General features: G+C 41.0%; 1 protein-coding gene and 1 long non-coding RNA gene across 3 annotated transcripts in view; one reads left to right on the plus strand and one right to left on the minus strand.

Moving 5' to 3' along the window:
• Positions 1–14,496, plus strand: part of hm13 (histocompatibility (minor) 13) — a 101,665-nt gene extending 87,169 nt beyond the window's left edge. The window contains exons 13-17 of one of the 2 annotated variants that reach the window (XR_005097300.1): positions 12,918–12,975; positions 13,449–13,455; positions 13,943–14,010; positions 14,112–14,178; positions 14,316–14,496. The gene's annotated coding sequence lies outside the window, so the exon portion shown is untranslated. Of the gene's footprint in view, positions 1–12,917; positions 12,976–13,448; positions 13,480–13,575; positions 13,711–13,942; positions 14,011–14,111; positions 14,179–14,315 lie in introns of those variants that run through there. The other variant, XR_005097299.1, reaches the window with a different exon arrangement.
• Positions 853–20,509, minus strand: LOC119119555. Its single transcript, XR_005097348.1, has 3 exons — positions 20,403–20,509; positions 11,990–11,993; positions 853–866 (listed from the first exon to the last, which is right to left on the minus strand). It is a non-coding gene; the product is annotated as an uncharacterized LOC119119555 (long non-coding RNA).
• Between the last annotated feature and the right edge of the window lie 31 nt (positions 20,510–20,540).

Raw genomic sequence — 20,540 nt, forward strand, 5'->3', positions numbered from 1 at the left:
CGAATTAAACCTGACACTATGTATAAGGCACAGGTATCAAACTCAAGGCCCGGGGGCCAGATGCAGCCAGGCACATCATTTTATGTGGCCCGCGAAGACAAATTGTGCTTCATATTCATGTCATTACTCGAATTGCAAATTGTCTTCACTTTTAATAATATTTTATTTTAAATATTAGACAAGTTTTACTTGTCTGATTTGAAAACGAATTACTTGTCAGTTTATTTTGTAGCTTTTACTGTATATAATATGAGGTGCCCATACATTTATTTGGGGTGACAGTCATAACAGCCCTCCAAAAGAAGCTATGACTACAATGCGGCCCGAAAATTATTATTATTTTTTTTTTTTGACACCCCTGGTATAAGGGATAGCCTTTTCAAAGCATAGTCATCGTAATTTATTCAATCTGTTGTTTGACTAACATTTAATCATTGATCAATCACGTATCTTAATTCATGCTTTTCCTCCTTTGAAGCGACTATGTACTTCAAACCCAAACGCCACCATTTTATAGGGAAAAACTTTTGTTGAATCTATTTGTTTTCACCATAATACTCCTGCAGTCATCTTAAATTTGTTCAATTTATCAATCCCTTCCATTGTTTATCCTGCAAATGAATCGCGTGAATAATGTGTTATTCAAACTTTATCGTTCATAAGTTATCCACCTGTTCCAAATTCGTTTGGAGTCTGTATGTTATTGTTCCAATTTTTTTTTTACATTTAATACTCTCCCACCTATTTGATCCTATCTTGTAAAGGTCTACAATTTATTCTAAGCTATTTTAAAACTCTCCACACTTGTTACCAGGCTTTGGCTCCATTTCACGATGTTGTCTCCCATTCACTTCATTTCTGCCAAGCTGCTTCTTCTCCTCCGTCTCGCATGTTGAAGACTTAAAAACCATCAATTCTGAAAACACTTAAAATCTCACAATTCCCCCCTTTGTTTTTTTTTGTTTTTTTGTTTTGTTTTGTTTTTCCCTCCCCCTTTCGACACATTCTAAAAAATGTGGCACTTGGTTAAAAGTAAAAATAACAATGTCCATGGTAACATACCCATCGCCAGCTGGACTTCGGTGTACCTCCAGATGCCATCCTGGCCTGGAATCACCAATTCTCAGTCCCTGAAACTCGACTGGCAGCATCTCACATGGCTGTATGAACAAAAGCCATCACCCTCCTGTAGCTGTGCATGCAGCTCTCCGGACAATAAACATCCATAATACCAAGAAATAAAATTCATAATGCTAAACAAAAAATAATCCACACACGGGCGCATGTCAAACGTATGAAATTGAAAACTGGAGCATGCCGAGCCCGTCCTGAAAACGATCACATTTACAAACTCATTATGAAAAGTAAGGGGTTAGTTGTTAATGCATGTTCACAGACATGACACAAAATTCTCCAAGACTGCAGTTGACAACCTGCAAAGTAAACACAAGTTTAACAAATAAAGCACAATCTGCTCCCTGGGTTGCTGTTAGAGGCTGCAATACAATTAGGTAAAACATCAAAACAAAGCAAGTCATCACAAATTCCGTCACGTACATTTCGTCACACTGTCAGGTAAGTCCAGAGTTGTTGTCATACACTGTCTTGACTCAGTCTTGATTGTCAATGCTGGTATAGTCACATCTGGTCATAATCTTGAATTGGGCCTTCTCCATTGAAGTCTTTTGTTGTCAATGGTGCCCCAGAGTAATCCTAAACCCATATTTAGTCCAAAATTAGCCCCGATCAATCTTGCTTTTTCAAATCTGTATATTTATATATATTTATATTTTTCAGGTGAGAGGAATGTTATCCTCTGCTGTGATCACATCACCCCAACCTTGAATCATGTTAACCATTCACAATACACAAACACCACAAGCACAGACTTGACATTCATACACCATTACAGACAAACTGTCATCCCACAACACACACATAAAAACATACAATATTAAATTGTAAAAGGAAACATCCCTACGCAAAATTTTCTCCTCAATTAAAAATTTTAAATCCAAAATTAATATCTAATTGTCTGGTCTCCTGTCCTCTCATCGTTTGCCAATATGCAGAATGCTGGAACATGATTTAACTCCCCATTTAGTTTGCTCACATCTCACAGACTATTTGACACTTTGTGTTGAGCTGTAACTTCAATATTTCCACCTTCCCCATATTTCTTCCACTAACAGTTCCATTTTGCTTTCAGTTTAAATTCATCCCTCCAAATAACTACCTCTGGCAAAGAACCAAAAAATTATAGAGCACTCCCTTTTACTGTTACCTTGTTCCTTCATTCATCTCCTCACAAGCATAACTGACCCTCCTAAAAAATAATGATACTAAAAATAATGTTTAAAAAAAAACAATATACACAGCTTCCTCCTGCCACTTACACTATCACCTTGAAGATTATCGTTCTCATTTTTGTTGATGCCAATTCTTAGAATTAAAAAGAAATGCTTACTCTTGATAATGGAGTCACGCTATATCACAAATTTTGAAAACGTTCTTCCACGTTTCCCCTTTGTACCTATCAAAACCAATTACAAATATTTTTGCTGTCATGATCATCATTGTGGCCCTCACACATATTGTTCCTGTACTTTAAATTGTCAATTTTTGTACATTTGAAGCCCTTTGAGATTTGCTGGTGGGCTGTATAAATAAACTTGACTTGCCTTGACTTTATTATTATTCAACTTCTTCTGCATTCTTCTGCCTCTTTTTATTTATTTATTCATTTTTTTTAATTTTTTTTTTTTATTTTTTATTTTTTTTTTTAGCTTAACTACTTCTACGAATTCATCTGATTCACTTCATTACACTTTTAACACATTCCAAATATTCATGCCAAATATTCTAAAATGTACAACTTTACAAATTTACAACTTTTAAGCCAATATTTCACCATTCATTCTTCATGGCACATTCAACATTTCTCATTTTCTTCCTCATAATTCCTCCACTTCGCCTTCTTTCACTTCCTAGATTAAAATTTCACATTTTCACTTTTAACATTGCGGTAAGATTTTGCAAAATTTCCTTTTTCCCTTATAATTTCTAATTAATTTTTTTTTTTACTGACTCAACCCATTCAATTTTGAACTGTTTCATCTTAGCCTACCTATTCCAAAACTTCCCACTTTTGAAAATTTTCAAATTTTCAACTTTAAAATTCACGCCCAATTTTACAGAATTCTTTCTATATTTTCATCCATTTTCTGACCACTTCAACACGTTCCAAATTTAAACATAATCTTGTAGCATTCCCCGAATTTTTATTCAGCCTCTTCGCCTTCACACGCAATTTCTACAGAAATTACAAATTCTAGTTATTATTGTTAATCCTCCGTGACCCTCGTAAGGACGAGCCGCACCAGTAATGGATTGGATGGATGGATTGTTAATCCTAACCCAAGTGCCTATCATAAATTGCCATTTAAATCAATTGTCGCAAGGGTCATGTCAATGTATTTGTTATTTAAAGCCCTACTGTATTCTTTTTTAATTAAGTAGCGCCCTGTATTACTATTTTGCTGACTATACAGAATTCCAACTTTCTTATGGCCCCTCACCCCTTCCAGCTCAACATGCATCCTATAAATCATTCCGCAATTGATGTGTAATTAAATTCTGGTCGTTTTGATAAAGGTCAATTAAAGTTAGCAATTCAGCCTTCTGTTGCCCGAATCCAAATTTGCACCGGTCCAATTATAAATTTCATTATTTCAATTAGATTCATCATGTCTTCGAAATGCTATGTTACGATATAGAAATTTATGATTCAAATGATTTAATTTTTATCGATCAATGTACACTTTGCAAAGTTTCTGATCACGCTGTCGTATGATTTGTTATTATTAGTGCATCTTCACTGTCCATATCGATGTATTTTGTTTTTTATCCCCGTTTCAATGTCAATAAGCAGCCTTATTATTCCCCTCTTTTATCAAAACTCCTCAGTTATGTCCGCCCCAGCACCCAAACACACTTCCATCCCTTTTGTCCCATACTCCACCAACTTTGTAATGCTTCAGCAGTCTTTAGCAATGGTAGTCAGTTTGACTTCATGGTGCCTCGTGCAAGTCTTTAGCAGCCTCTCCTCTTAGATTCTCATGATGATGACTCAGGGCTGGATTGTCCGCCATTCTCAAATGCGTCCATCTTGTCTTTGTTCTTTCAGTCCATTTTCTTTTTGATCTGCAACTGTGTGTATTCACCAACTGTATGGTTCTTGTCCTGTAAGAGCTGTGCTTGCCCCCTTCAAGCATGATAATAGTTCCCGGTTGTTCTCCCAAAGGTCAAAGGTGTCTCATGACCAGGGACAGTCCTCTGTTGATTTGAGACCCGCCAGTGGAGTACGAGGACTCAGTTCAGGACTTGTGCCACACGCTAGGGCATAACACACTGGGACACAAATTTCACAAAACTATCTTCGTGTTATCAGTCTTCCTGTGTAGTATTTGTTCCTTACACCCCAAATCTTCCTATTAACATTTTGTATCCTATCAGTTGCGCACTCTCATCATCTTACTATCAAGCCGCCCTTATCAAATGCTTTTTTTTTTTTTTTCTTCTGAGTAATCCATCCACCCGACCCATTAACACAGCTAAAATCCTCGTTCCAGTGTTTATCATCAAATAAGTTCCGAAATCCTTTGTATTAAACTGTAATGTAATTTAACAATCTACCACATGGGTTGTATATGCGGTGAATGTTATTGTTCAATCTATAGGTCATACAGCGCCTGTGTTCCAAATATGACACTCCTTCTTGATTTACCATCTCATGTTATTGTTGTCAGCAGCGCTAAATGATAGTGCTTGAAAGTGAATGTCTTATCGCCCAATTTGAAACACATGCCACATTTGAGCTAGTATTTATTCATTTATTTATTTGCCATCCTCATGTTAGCTGGCATATGTCAGAATTAAAATGTAATTTTGCTTTTAATTTTAAGTCTTTCTGAATTGCTATATCCTTACTGCACCGAAATAAACTGTTAAATATATCTTTAAAAACACACAAAAACAATCTATGCTCCTGCACAGACTCTTAAAAGTGGCACCCAAATGCCAGATTACAAATCAAACCTCCTCCTTCACTCTCACATTTTTTGATAAAACAGTCTACTTATCTAGACACTGTCATCACGTACTAAATAATGGCCTCCAAATATAATGTTGTTGCTGTGGTCCCTCAAAACATGTGACTAGAATTTGGACAATTATTAACCCCCATCAATTGATCAATTATCTCCTCACTAAATTCCTAGCCTGTTAACCTATCTGCATAAAGAAAACATTTACAATGCAGGCGATAAGAGAATAACAAGGAACACCTGAACCCTAACCCAAGAACACAAAGAAAACATAACAATAAACAAAATAAACCCAAGTACTCCAAATATTTCCTCATTAAAATTTTAGCCTTTTTGTGCAGAGCACCATTGATTTCTCATCATTGACCTAATTTTATCCTTAATTTAATCCCAATCACGAATGCCCCCTGCTTAATACTTTACTTGGTGTTCTTTTAATAAAAAGTGCCCCCTTGCAATGTCGTTTTTATTTGTTGTTGTTGTTTTTTTTTAACTCTAAGTGATTCAAATCTTTGATTTATTCTTACATGTAACCACCTTGTATAGTCTAATGTCCTAATCGATCAATAATTCCTCCTAAATTTAACATCTGCAATCACAATTTATGTAATTTGATCCAATTCAATAATGCCTGTTCTCTCTTACTCTCACATTTTTTATGAGGGTTGGGCACTCTCCTCGTTGGACCAGTTTCTGCCCACAACCCTCAGATTATTCTATAATTTCTAATTTTTACATTTAACAATGCAAATCTGATAAACCATTGTCTAGCACACCGTTTTCGTGCACCATTTTAACCCAATTCCATCATTTATAACAAACTGATACACAAAGACAAACATAGATAACACACGGGCCCACAACATAGACATGACAATCTTCCCAGTTGATGACAAGGGGGGGGGCAACCGAAGTGTGGAGAGCCTCGCCACCACCACGTCGCACAATGCAACCCCCCACCTCTGTCCAAAATATGCATTTGTGCCACCTGACCGTTTGGCCCAAACTTTAGAGCCGCACCCTTTTGAAAACAAAAATGGTTACAGTTTAACCCCACCACACAATGGGATATAACCTTCATGCTAATTATATATATACATTCTTTATCAAATTCTTTTTAAGCCATTTTTCTGACTCCAACTCACATGACAAATAAAAATCAACAATTTTATACAAATCAACTTATTGTTCTTCATGAACCACAAATCATCACTTCCACCCCATGAACAGCAGCACCACAACTAATCACTCACTTCTCTAGCTGCGTCGCTGTCCCATCTGACAGCCCAGCCTGCTTTCCACACAATATCATCATAGTCACACTTCAACAATTATGTAGCGACCTGGTTAACCCAGTTACCCTTCGCCCTAGACAACAATATAAGTCTCTAAGGTCGCGCTATTGAGGTCGCCAGGCATCCGTCCTGCTATATCAGCGATGCCGTCACCTTTTTTTTTTTTTTTTTTCACGAGTCCCCGACTCGTATTGGTGGCCTGGCCGATCCAATCGACCCTGACCTTAGGCAACAGTACAAAGTCCCTAAGCGTCTACTATTGAGGCCACTCCGGTGCCCATATGATAGTCACTGGCACCCCACAAGTTCCACGGTGAGTTTCCTTCGCTGATCAGACGAAGTCCTCACCACCTTTCTCCTTTTCTTTTCCACAAAATGTCACTTTTTCACCAGTTCCCATACAAGCATAAATGTAGTATATACATACAACCACAATTCCTGAACACAGAGCTAAAATTATTAATTTTTAATTTTAATTTTACTCCGCTTTCACTCCACAATATTGCTGAACTGGGAGATTTTATTGGAAAAAAGTTCCCCCTTACCTTTTGTGTTGATCGGACTGCAATATTGTTGAGCAAGAGCGGAGATGGAAGAATCCTTCCTGGAGCATGCACTTTCCCTTCTGAAGAAATCACGTCGGATGGTCACCATTTGTTGGATTTTGGTCCACAATTTAGGGAGCACTATCTGCGCCTCACGGCAAAAGCCATTGCCAATCACCTGTTATCCAATTTACTCACTGCGTGCTCGTTTAATTTCTTCAGATTTAGGAAAATGCAAAGACACTGAAGCAGAAATTAGACTTACACAGGTTGGTTGAGTTCAATCACAATTCTTGTTAAGAAAGCTCTGTTTTCAGGAAAGTACAATACAGCGCTGGGCCTTTCAAGAGCAGAAAGTCTCCATTCAGAAAAGGCCACGTTCAAGGTTCTTTGGTCAGCTTATATTCAGTTGCACAGGCCGGTGTGGGGCGAGTTTGATGGGTGATGAGTCGTTGGGGTGGGGCGAGTTCGCAGTAGTGTTTGATTCCATGGGAGTGGGTGCTGGTTATGGACGATTCGGTGTGTGTGTGGGGGCTGCCGTCTTCCATCCTGTCTTTCGGCCTTGGTGATCATCTTTGGCCGAGTCCTTGGCTGTCTCCCTCTGGCACCAGCTGGTTTTATCTCCAAGTGACCTTCCTGTAAACATTCTGCTCCATTCCTACACTGTCGCACCTCATCCATTCGTCATTCTTTCAATTTTGTCATTTTGTACGGAATTATGTGAGCTTTTGGCTGTGACATCATCAATTTATTAATGTTCCCTGACGATGCAAAGTTTGTTCTTTTGATACTCCATGTCTTTGCTTACATCATTACATTCTTAGTTTAATCAGGCTTCCAACCGTATCTCTTCTTTGTTAAGCAAAATATTTCCCTCTGTGCAGAGCGTTCAGTAGTAATCGAAAAGCTGGCGTCTCACATTTAGGCGACGTATGACGTTTAGTCAAAACACAAGATATAATCAAGTACTGAACGGTCAAGACGACTCTGGCCGTGTCCATGATTTAGAGAAAAACCATCAGGCATGCATTACACAGTTCCTTAAGGGTCATTAAGCTATTTAGGCAACATATCAAAAGACATTTATTTTGCAGTGCACAGAAATACATATTGAATCGTGAAGTTGTAGCAACCTCTGTTATTATCTTATATCAAAGAATGTCTAGTTATGTCTTCTTTATTGGTTGACTCCATGAATATACTTGTCTGCTTATATACTTTATCCAAAGAGATGTGAGCGTATCTGTTATTGTGGCTAGGCGGGTTTTGTGTCTTTTGACCCTATTCCTTCAGTCTTCCAAAATGCTGTCACCCATGGTTCACGCCCTGGTTAACCTGTAACGAGGGAGCAACAAAGATGTAAGGTCACTGAAAGTGGCTGCTATAATTTGTTGTGTATATTTAGTGTAGAGGTTATTCAGATACTTGGGCCTTTTAAAGGCTTTGTTCATATAGGAGTCGTGTCAAACATAGGGCCCGCGGGCCGAAACCGGCCAGCAAGGAGGTTCGATCAGGCCCGCGTTCGATCAGGCCCGCAGGATAATTTAAAAGTGAAAAAATCCATAAAAGACACGGAATTAATATTTTTAATAATATGCAATTCATGGATTATCCGCGATGGAGCACACTGTTTTGATCAGAGTAGAAGACAACAATGTTTTGATCAGAGAAGACAGAACCAACACAGCAGACGGTAGCAATGCGCCAATTGCTGCTTGTTACGATGTTGTTTCTACCCTGGTCTCTACCCCTCCCCTACACCCTCATTAGTCAAAATGTCATTATCCAAACGGAGAAAAGTAGATACGGAGTGTAGAATTTTCAATGAAAAATGGACCACCTCCTATTTGATTGATTGATTGAACATTTATTGATCCCCGGGGGTAGGGAAATTCAGGCCCCAGCAGTATTCATACCACAGAGCAGGTATAGAAAAGACACACAGATCAAATCAATAGGCTTTTTAGATAAGCACGGGAAACCTTTGTGCTTGGTGTGTTTGCAACAAGTTTCGGTATTGAAGGAATATAATTGACGTTACTACGAGACTCTTCACAGCGAAAAATATGATGGCTTGCAAGGACAACTGAGAAGAGATAATATCAACGAATTGCAGGCGGGTCTGAGGAAACAGCAGTCAACTTTCATCCAGAGCCAACAAGTCAGTGAAGCAGCGGTAAAAGCCAGCTCGTTGATTGCCAGCGAAATAGCATTAGCATCAAAGCCGTATTCCGATGGTGACTTTGTTAAATGATGCATGATAAAGGCGGCTGAACTTAAGTTCTTGCCATAGACGTCTATTGGACGTCTGGTCTATGTATAGACCTAATTTAGACGTCTAAAATTGATCTATGTATAGACCTAAAATAGACGTCTAAATTAAAAACATCAAATATGATCATAATTTGGAATTTTAAAGTTTCAACCAGCTGTAAGTTGTATAAATAATGTACAGAAGTTGTTTGGATTTGTTTTTAACAACCATATTGATCCGTACATGTGAAGTGGTTATTTCTGTAACCTGATATAGATGTCTATTTTAGGTTATTCTATTGACCTAAAATAGATGTCTAAATTAGGTCAATGTGTAGACCTAAAATAGACGTCTAAATTAGGTCTATATATAGACCTAAAATAGACGACAAATGTAAATTCATTAAATATGGAATAATAAACCCTAAACCAGCTATAGGTTGTATAAATAATGAACAGAGGTTGCATTGCTTTGTTTTAATCAACCATTGATCCTGGTAAAGTGTGGTTATTTCTGTAAACTGATAGACGTCTATATTTGGTCTATGTGTAGACCTAATTTAGACGTCTATTTTAGGTCTACACATAGACCTTATTTAGACGTCTATTTTAGGTCTCTAGAATAACCTAAAATAGACGTCTATTTTAGGTCTACACAGACCTAAAATAGATGACAAAATTAAATCATCAAATATGAAATATTAAACCCAAAAACATTCTGTAAGTTGTATACATAATGTACAGAAGTCGTGTTGCTTTGTTTTAAACAACCAATGATCCGTGTGAAGTGTGGTTATTTCTATGACCTGATTTTAGGTCTATGGAATAACCTAGAATAGATGACAAAATTAAATCCATCAAATATGATCATATTAAACCAAAAACAAGTTGTGTTGCTTTGTTTTAAACAACCATTGATCCGTGTAAAGCAGGGGTCTCCAAACTTTTTGCAAGGAGGGCCAGATTTATTAACGTGAAGGGGCCCGTGGGCCAATATTTTTTTTCGCTTCTCTTCCGGGGGGGGGGGGTGTTAATGGGACGTCAAACGCTGCGCGTTCACTTCTCTTCTCGGGGGGGGGGGGGTGCTAATGGGACGTCAAACGCTGCGTGTTCGCTTCCCTTTTGGGGGGGGGGGCGATTGTAATGGAACCAGGTGGCCCGCGGGCCGTAGTTTGGAGACCCCTGGTGTAAAGTGTCATTGAGGCTATGGAATAACCTAAAATAGATGACAAAATTAAATCCAACAAATATAAAATATTGAACCCAAAATCATTCTGTAAGTTGTATAAATAATGTACAGAAGTTGTGATGCTTTGTTTTAAACAACCATTGATTAGTGTGAGGTGTGGTTATTTCTGTAACCTGATATTAGGGCTATGGAATAACATAAAATAGACGACAAAATTAAATCCATCCATCCATTTTCTATACTGCTTGTCCCCATGGGGGTCGCGGGCGTGCTGGAGCCTATCCCAGCAGTCATCGGGCAGTAGGCGGGGGACACCTTGAACTGGTTGCCAGCCAATCGCACACATCGACGAACAAAAATTTAATCCATCAAATACGAAATTGTTAAACCCTAAACCAGCTGTAAATTGTATAAATAATCTACAGAAGTTGTCTTGCTTTGTTTTAAACAACCATTGATCCGTGTGAAATGTGGTTATTTCTGTAACCCGAGGCCAAAATTAAATCCATCCATCCATCCATCCATCCATCCATCCATCCATTTTCTATGCTGCTTGTCCCCACCATCAAATATGAAATATTAAACCCTAAACCACCTATAAGTTGTATAAATAATGTACATACGTTGTATTGCTTTGTTTTAACCCTTTAACAACCAATGATCCCAGTGAAGTGTGGTTATTTCTGTAACCTGATATAGAAGTCTATATTAGGTTATTCCATAGATGCCAAAATTAAATCCATCAAATATGAAATATTGAACCCTAAACCAGCTGTAATTTGTATGAACAATGTTGTATTGCTTCGGTCAAATCGCTAGGGGCAGACACATGCATAGATTGTGCGCCACCGTAAAAAAACAAGAAGAAGAAGAAGTGTGCAGCGCAAGTAAAGTGGCCTATGAGTTTGAGCCTGTTGCTTCTAAAGACAAAAACAAAATAAGACACTAAGGAAGGCTGCCAGCAGGTGAGTCTTCGAGGTTTTTCGGTAAGACCTGTTGTTTTGTCCTGCAAGTTTGTCCATTTCATTATCAATCGATTTCAAGCTTGGACTTAAGTTGTAGATTGCCTGCTAGTCCTTCGTTTTCGCTACGTGACTAATTGCTTTGTGAAGAGAAGAGCTGACAAACGCTAATGGTCGCTAAACGTTGATGGTAGCTAAAGTGAATTTGCTTCAAATTCCAAAAAGTTTGTTTCATGTCGATGCATAGTGCATGTAGTGATTTTCTTAAGTAAATAAAATCTCAAGTGAATAAAATATTTTTGAAAGTTTATAACTGTACATATAAGGCATATAACAGCCTACATTTAAAAAGGAAATGTTATTTTTGACAAGCGGTTATGCCGTATGCACTTACAATTCATATGTGAATTCAAAACTAATGTATAAATAATTGCCATTGCTTTTGCAGATGTCAGCAGCTCGCTTTGAAAAATCGCCATGGCTATTATAAAACAAAAACAAGATCAAACAGTAAGTATTAGGGGTGTAACGATTCATCGATACACATCGATTAATCGATATAATGCTCTACGATTTATTGGCATCGATGCTAAACGTAAACATCGATTTATATCGCCGTGTTTGACCTCGGACATTAGACGCGACTTTATTTTGAAATCCAGTTCATTGTTGCTTGCTTCCTCTTTCCGGGAGCAGTACGCGGCGTGTTGTGTTGTGAGCAGAGCAGGCACGTGAAAGGGGAGCCGACAACTACGCGGCTCCTGGGCTGGTGCTATGGCTAGTGTCCAAGAAGACGAGGAAATTTGCTCCCCTTTGGGCTTCAAGTCATTCGTTTGGAAGCACTTTGGATTCCAAAGAAAAGATGGCTCAACGGACAATTAAAATTATTGTAAATAAATAGTTCAGTAATGCACTTTAAAGTTAATGGTATTACAAAAAAAGAAAGAATATTCATTTTTCTTTACTTATATGAGAAAAAATATAGGAATTTGATCAAGTTCAGTGTTAAAATAAGCACTTTGTATACTACAATACTCTTGTAATTTCCTAAATAAAGAGTTTGCAGTACCTTGTTGATTTTGCGTATGCATTGTTATAAATCAGGATATTGTTCTATATTTTTTATTTAAAAAAATAAAAATATCGATCGTGGAGCACTATATCGTGATGTATCGTGAATGAATCACAGCAGGCTTTAAGATATCGGCAAATATCGTATCGAGATTCTTTGTATCGATATATCGTATCGTGACAAAACCCGCGATTTACACCCCTAGTAAGTATAGATGACAAATTTGAGATTTTCTGATGACATAGCAAAGATGTAATTTTCCTTTTTACCCATGTTGTGATTTGTGACTCCAGATTTAGCTCAAGGAGTGGCACGTGAAAAGGTAGGTTTTTATCTTCTGATGTCATTAAAATGTGCACCTAACTTTGTTTTGCGCTCAATAGGGCTTGGCAAATCACTTCAAAAGTTAAAATTGTGTTGTGTCATGTGATTAACAGCAGTTAATGGGTGAATTTTCAAATCAGACATCTTCTTTTTCCCTTTCCCTTTTTTTCAGACTCCAAGCCTGGAGAAAAGAGGAGCATCTGTATTAAAAACTGACCAGACTCCACAAGGTACAGATTGATTTTTGATTTATTCTTGATTGTATCACAACTGCCTCGCGTTATCTTTGGAAATTGATATGTTATTGGTGGTTTGAATATACTTATGTATGCGGACCTACTGTCGAGCATATGCAAAAAGCGTATGTCGTAATTGCAATCTTCAATATGGAACTTGCATTTATGACATGTCATTTCCTTGACTTTCACACTCCGGAAACTGGGGCGGATGTCAAAGAGCAAAATAAAACCCAGGTTTACCCTGTACATTTTCTTCGTTTGGATAACAACTTGTAGAACAAGCGATTTTATCAGTACCATTTTAAAATAACGTGATTGGATATGTACAACAGCCAAATTAAATTGCACCACATTCAAAGGCACAGACAAATGCCATCATTTTTTTTTCCAAACAGGGCAAAGTTTATCATTGGAAAATGGTCCATTTGAATCTTGCAGCTAACATTTGCTTCATTCTTCAACAGCTAGGAAGTGAAACGCCCATCACAGGGAAAAGTAAGAGTTTTTTTTTGTAGGCATTAGTCATTTAAAATAGGTCGTAGCTGCAGTAATTTAAGTGAGTATTTTATTTCTATTTCTCTTTATTCTCAGAGTTTCTGAAGATCATTGTGAAGCCCCTTCTGGCAATCTCTGGGCTGAGGAGCCTCAACTCTCGTTCATAATGTGACGCGGAGAGTGGACGGTGCCCATGACTGATCTGGAGACCTTTGACATGATGTTCAAGGAAATAAATGACATAAAGGATGCATGACAGAATGATTAAGCTTGGAATTGGTTAGTCAACATTTTGGATGTCCCCCCTTCACTCTTGATAGCTTCCATTTGTTTTAATTGCTCTACTGTCAAAGTTACTGACTTTTCAGTTATTTTTTTTTACAAGAAACAAAATCTTCAATTCAATTTTGTCTACTTTTAATTCCACTCTTCTGAGACACTGTTCATAATTCCTTGTATACAGATTGCAAAGCAGTCTTGTGTTGGGAGGGGCTGATTTGAAGACCTGCATGTTTCCAAGACCATGGACAGGTATGATTAGTTTGACATCTGTACTGTAGATTAGAAAAGACAACAGTGAAGGCTTACGATGTGGTGGCTGCTCTCAATGTTGACATTTTTTTCTGTTGTAGATTTTACACAAATGACTACGCGTGGTGGTGAAACTCGTGCAAAGAGAAGACTGCTCTGATAGCTCTGGTAATTAAAAAAAACTTGTCAGCTCGTTCCTGTGCGATTGCTTTATGTTCGAAATGTGCGACTGACATGACATACATCAAGGAAAACCTATTTTACAGGTAGTCATTTTTTTTCCCATATTCATATTTATTTTACAGAGTAATCCCAAGGTCTACAATGGGTGGTGCCTGATGTACATCGAGTTCATCTTTGTAGAAGCTGTTGGTGACACGCACAGAGGCCACGGATGATGAAACAAGGACCGCAATGGCTATAAATTTAAAACGGGCTCCAGCGCTGAGTAGCAAAGGGGGCTATCAAAAGCCCACAAGAGTGATGTTTATATTGTTGTGTTTCGCCGAGCTGATTGTTTTGTTTGATATGTCCTACATAAAATATTATATATAAATATATTTATATTGTAACGTAATAGTTTTGTTCTATTAAATAGCCCCCATTTTTTTAGTATTGTATGTATATTTTTACATTTTTAAACATATGATTTAAAAACATTGCACATTTATATTTATGATGGTTGGATAATGTTTGAAAAAATGTTTTTATTTAGGTTCAATTATCGTTTTGGTTAATTTTAACATCAAGAGGTGTATATCTGCAGCTAACATAAGTATGACTGTTACTGAAACCTATTTTTATATTAAAAAATGTAAATTTTCACACCCTGGACCATCACTAATCAAATGCATTTTCACAACATCCTGGGACTACACAAACGTAAGGATCACAAGTTAAATGTATTGAAGAGAACCTCAATGTTGAATAGACGTCTAGATGGTCAAATGAACACTAGCTATTAGCGCGATTAGCGCTAATCGCGCTAATGGCTATTAGCCATCATTCGAACGTCTACTCAATAAACGTCTAAAAACTTTCACTTATAATAATAATAATTCATTAAATTTGTATAGCGCTTTTCAAAAACCCAAAGACGCTTACAGGGAACAAGGCAAAGACATACAGGAGGGGGACGGGGAAGAGACAATGGGATAAAATTAAGAAGAGGAAACCAGTTATGGGTAGGGGAAGTCATAGGCTTGAGAGAAGAGGTAAGTTTTTAGACGGGACTTAAATATGGGGAGTGTGGGTGAGTCACAGACAGACTGAGGGAGAGAGTTCCAGAGTCGGGGTGATGTGCAGGAGAAGGCTCTGTCGCCGAAGGATTTGAGTTTAGATTTTGGGACTGTCAGATGAGAAGTATTGAAGGATCGGAGGGGACGGTTGGGGCGGTAGGGGACAAGGAGGTCGGATAGGTAAGTGGGAGCCAGGTGGTGAAGGGCTTTGAAGGTGAGGAGGAGGAGTATCTTGAAGATGATACGCTCCTTAATGGGGAGCCAGTGAAGAGAGCGGAGAACAGGAGTGATGTGTTCGCGGGACCGGGTGTGGGTAAGGAGGCGGGCAGCAGAGTTTTGGACTAGTTGAAGTCTATGGAGCGAGTGAGCAGTGATTCCAGTGAGAAGGGAGTTGCAGTAGTCAAGCCGGGATGAGATGAAGGCGTGGATGAGGGATTCAGCGGCAGGGAGAGAGAGGCAGTGCCTGATTTTGGGGATGCGTCAGAGGTGGAAGTAGGAGGTCTTAACAACTGAGCTAACATGAGGGTGGAAGGACAGTGCAGGGTCGAAAATAACGCTAAGGTTGCGTGCCAGAGGGGAGGGAGTGATGCTTGAGGAGTCAATGGTGAGTGTGATGGATCCAGTTTTATTAAGGGAGGATTTAGTGCCTATGAGGAGGAGCTCTGTTTTGGCACTGTTGAGTTTAAGAAAGTTGTGGGTCAGCCATGTTTTTATTGTAGAGATGCAGGTTTCAAAGTGGGTGAGGGGAGGGCTTTGGGTTTGTGTGGTGCGTATATAGATCTGGGTGTCATCAGCGTAGCAGTGGAAGTCCAGATTGAGTTTGCGGATGACATTACCAAGGGGAAAGAGGTAACAGATGAATAGGAGGGGGCCAAGAACTGAGCCTTGGGGCACCCCCTGTGTAACTGGGTAGAGGATGGATGTGTGGCCGGAGAGAGAGATGAACTGGTTTCTGTTGGCGAAATAGGAGGTGAGCCAGTCGAGTGCAGTGCCCTCAACACCTAGTTGGCGCAGCCTTTGAAGGAGGATGGAATGGTTCACAGTGTCAAAGGCTGCGCTAAGGTCGAGTAGTAATAGGATGTTGAGGGCACCAGAGTCTGCAGAAATGAGGAGATCATTGGTGACTTTAACAAGAGCTGTTTCGGTGCTGTGAAGTGGGCAAAATCCGCACTGGAAGGGTTCATAGAGGTTGTTGGACTGGAGATGGGTGTGGATGGGCGGAGACAATGCGTTCAAGGGTTTTGGAAAGGAATGAAAGGTTGGAGATGGGACGGTAGTTGGAGAGGTTGACTGGGTCCAAGGTGGGCTTTTTGAGGACGAGGGTGATGGCTGCAAGCTTATAGACAGTGGGAAAGTGGCCAAGGGATAGAGACTGATTAAAAAAGGTGGTGAGGTGAGGAAGGAGGACAGGGAGGCAGGCCTTAGTTAAGGTCGTTGGAAGGGGGTCGAGAGAGCAGGTTGGATGCGGTGATGATGTCTAGGATGGTGGAGGAGTTGACAAGGGAGAAGGCAGTGAAAGAGGGGAAGGGCGGGAGGTCAGGAAAGGGGGAGCAGGAGAGCAGGGGAGGTGGGGGAGGAGGAGTTATTGATGGTGTCGGTCAGAGAACTGTTGATTTGGGCGATTTTGTTGTTAAAGTTGACAAGGAAGGAGTTACAGAGGGCGGGTGAGGAGGGTGGCTTGGTGGCCGGTGGCTGGAGCAATTTGTTGACGGTGGAGAACAGTATGCGGGGGTTCCGGTTAGTGTAATTAATGAGAGATGAGAAGTAAGCAGATTTGGCAGCAAGAAGAGCATCACGGTAGGAGATGTGTTGTTTGAAGGTTTCAGCATGGACAGTGAGGCGGGTTCTTTTGTGGAGGCGTTCGAGTTGACAGTTTGTTTCATGGAGCAGAGTTCCGGGGTGTACCAAGGGGCAGAGTTAGTGAATGTAACAGAGGAAGTTTTCCAGGGGCTAGGGAATCAAGGGAGTCAGAAAGGATGTTGTTGAGCATGGTGGCGAGGTCATCAGGGGAGGAAGAAGTGGGGTCGGAGGGAAGGGCAGAGGATAAGAGCTGGCAAAGCGTGATTGGGTTTACAGTCTTGATGTTGCGGTAGGAGATGGTGCGTTTTGTGGAATTATGAGGCGAGGGTAGAGGGGCGGAGAAGAGGATGCAGAAGAGATGATCTGACAGTGGAAAGGCGAGAGGACGGGGGTTGGATGTGAGTGGAAAGGAGGAGCATACTATATCCAGGGTGTGGCCTTTGGTGTGGGTGGGGAAGTTGATGTGCTGGGTGAGATGGAAGCAGTCCAGAAGGGAGATGAAGTTGGACGTCAGTGGAGCAGTTGGCTGGTTGATGTGGATGTTGAAGTCACCGATGAGTAGGAGGCGATAGGAGACTGAGGATACGATGGTGAGGAGTTCAGAGAGTTCAGAGAGAAAAGACGGATGTGACTTTGGGGGGCGGTAGATGAGAACAGCAGTAGTAGAGTTGGGGAGGGAAAAAGCGAGATATTCAAAGAATGAAATAGATGGGAGGTTGAGGTCCAATTCAGTGATGGGTAGGGACTGCTTATGGAGGACAGCAATGCCACACCCTCGCCCAGAGAGGCGGGGTTTGGCGATGTAGCTGTAGTTGGACGGAGTGGCTTGGTTGAGACTAAAAAAATCCAGGGGCTGTTGCCATGTTTCACAGAGAAGGAGCAGATCCAAGTTATTGTCCAATAGTAGTTCAAAAATAACTGGTGATTTGTTGGAGAGGGAGCGACAGTTCAGCACCGCGAGGGAGATGGATGAAGGAGCGGGGGGGAAGGGGGAGCGGAGGTTGTTGAGGTTGGCAGTATGGGAGGTGGGGGTGACGGGGGGGTGAGAGGTAGTCCAGAAAGAGGGGATGCGTGAGCAATGTTCCCTCTAAGCTGCGCGCGTGCGCAATCGCGCACTGCCCGCACGTTCTCAGCGCACAAGAAATCTATCCAGCGCATAAACATCCCCCGCCCCCCCATTAGCAACCCCCCCCCCCGAAGCGAAACGAACACGCAGCGTTGGACGTCCCATTCGCAACCCCCCCCCCCCCCCCCCCCCCCCGAAGCGACCTGATGTTGCTCACTGTAGTCCTCAGTTTGCTCAGGGAGCTTGTGTCTATGCCCAGATACTTGAAAAATTAGAGGGAACATTGTGCGTGAGCCATCAGGGAAATGTCGGTTAAAAGATAGTCCAGAGCTACGGTGGATGTAGCGGCGACGGCGGAGGATCCCAGCCTTGCTGGTAGCTGAGGCAGCAGCAGCAGGGAGACATTGATTATAGTTGAGGTGATGAAGATCAGCAGCAGTGTAGACAAATGGGCGAGAAGTTGGTGGAATAGAAGCCCGGAGCAGCAGAAGTGATAGTTCATGGAAGAGATGAGACGTGACAGCAGCTGGGAATAATCCAGATAAAATGCTAGAAGTGGCTAGTAGCTGGTTAGCTAGAAATCCGGAAGAAGGCCCAGCAGAGGCTGTACTTCCTGAGACAGCTCAAGAAGTTCAACCTGCCGCGAGAGCTTCTGAAGACCTTCTACACTGCCATCATCCAGTCTGTCCTCTGCACCTCCATCACTGTCTGGTTTGGATCAGCCTCCAAACAAGACAAGCACAGACTGCAACGGACAATCAGGACTGCAGAAAAGATCATTGGAATCAACCTCCCTTCTATCCAAGACTTGTACCTGTCCAGGACCAGGAAACGTGCAAGGAACATCTCTACAGACCCTTCTCACCCAGGTTGCAGTCTGTTTGAACTACTCCCCTCCGGACGGCGTTATAGAGCTCGGTACGCCAAAACCAGCAGACACCGAGACAGCTTCTTCCCCCAGGCTGTTGCTCTGATGAACTCACACCACTCATAGAGTCTCAGAGGCATTACTGTGCAATAACATCCTGCTCTTCACACCTTTTGAATTTGTCTACACTGTTTTTGCCATTATTCACATGTCCTGAGTGTTGTTAGTCACCTATATGTTGAACAGAGGGTGTGTTTTACCGAAGTCAAATTCCTTGTTTGGCACGCTCAAACATGGCGAATAAAAACTCTTGAATCTTGAATCTTGAATCTTGAATCTTGAAATTGGTAAGCAGTGAAATGCATGGAAGCAGCAGTGGACCGAGTAGTGATGTTGGTGGAGTGGGTGTTGGTGTTGGTCGATCCCGACTGTACTGGCACAAACGGCAAGCCCCAGTGTGTCATGGCGGCACACAGCCAAGCCACGACCGGCGAGCTCGCAGCGAGCGGGTGCTCCCCTTGAGGACGCCGGCCGAGTGGCCAGAAAGTTGGGTTAAAGCTGTTTGCCGAGCCAAGAGCGAGCCGGGAGGTAGGAGGGTCCGGTGGTGGTTTGGCTAGCTGGCTAGCGTAGCTCGGAGTCCGAGGGAGTGGGAACAGAGAGGTGCGAGCAGAGCTGCAGAGATACGCGGTGGGCAGGTGAAAAGGCAAGAAAAATAAAAGAAAAAACGGGCACACTTAAAACGGGAAACACAAAACAAATAGCGGACAAACAAGTAGCGGACACAGTTCGGGGCAGAAGCGGCAGTCAACAATCCAGACGCCAGCGTTGCTCTAACCCGGAAGACAAAAAACACGGGAACTGGTTGTGGGAGCCAAAAGTATCTCTGCAGCACCTTAAAAAAGCGCTTCGTTGTTAGTTCGATGCATAAATGATATCCTTGTTTGTTCACTTATCCAGCTGACGACAGCTCTTATAGATGTCTAATAGACGTCTAATAGATGTCTATCCCGTAGACGTCTAAAAAACTTTCACATATAGACGTCTAATAGACATCTATCCCGTAGATGTCTACGGCATAGACGTCTATTTTTTATTTCACTTTTAGGCCTTTTTTAAGACGTGTTTTAGCCGAGACGTCTGGGTAGCATTTAGACGTCTATTAGACGTCAAAATGCTCGCAGGGATATTCTTCTAGAAATTATGTAACCTCTAATCTGGGTAGTAAAATTCTCTCGCGACGTAAAGCGTTTCGAATTTATACGGATTCCATGTCGATCGGATTTTGAATTAACGGCCAATCCATGTCTTTGTGTGGGAGGAGACAGATTGAAACTCTGGGTCTCTTATCGTAAACCTGCCAACGAGCAGATTATGTTCACAGAGTAAATTACCGCAGTAATTGACCCAGAGTTTAAATTACCTCTCTTTCTGGAACGGATAACTCAGAGTTTCCCTCATTTCCGGGGTAATTTACTCAAGAGTTTTCACAGAACCCGCTTTCTGGAATACCCCCCCGGTCGTCACGTTCAAGCTTGCATTGTGTTTGTATCATTAAAAA

The sequence above is a fragment of the Syngnathus acus genome, chromosome 2 (assembly GCF_901709675.1).
Source record: "Syngnathus acus chromosome 2, fSynAcu1.2, whole genome shotgun sequence".
In the NCBI taxonomy this organism is placed as follows: Eukaryota; Metazoa; Chordata; class Actinopteri; order Syngnathiformes; family Syngnathidae; genus Syngnathus; species Syngnathus acus.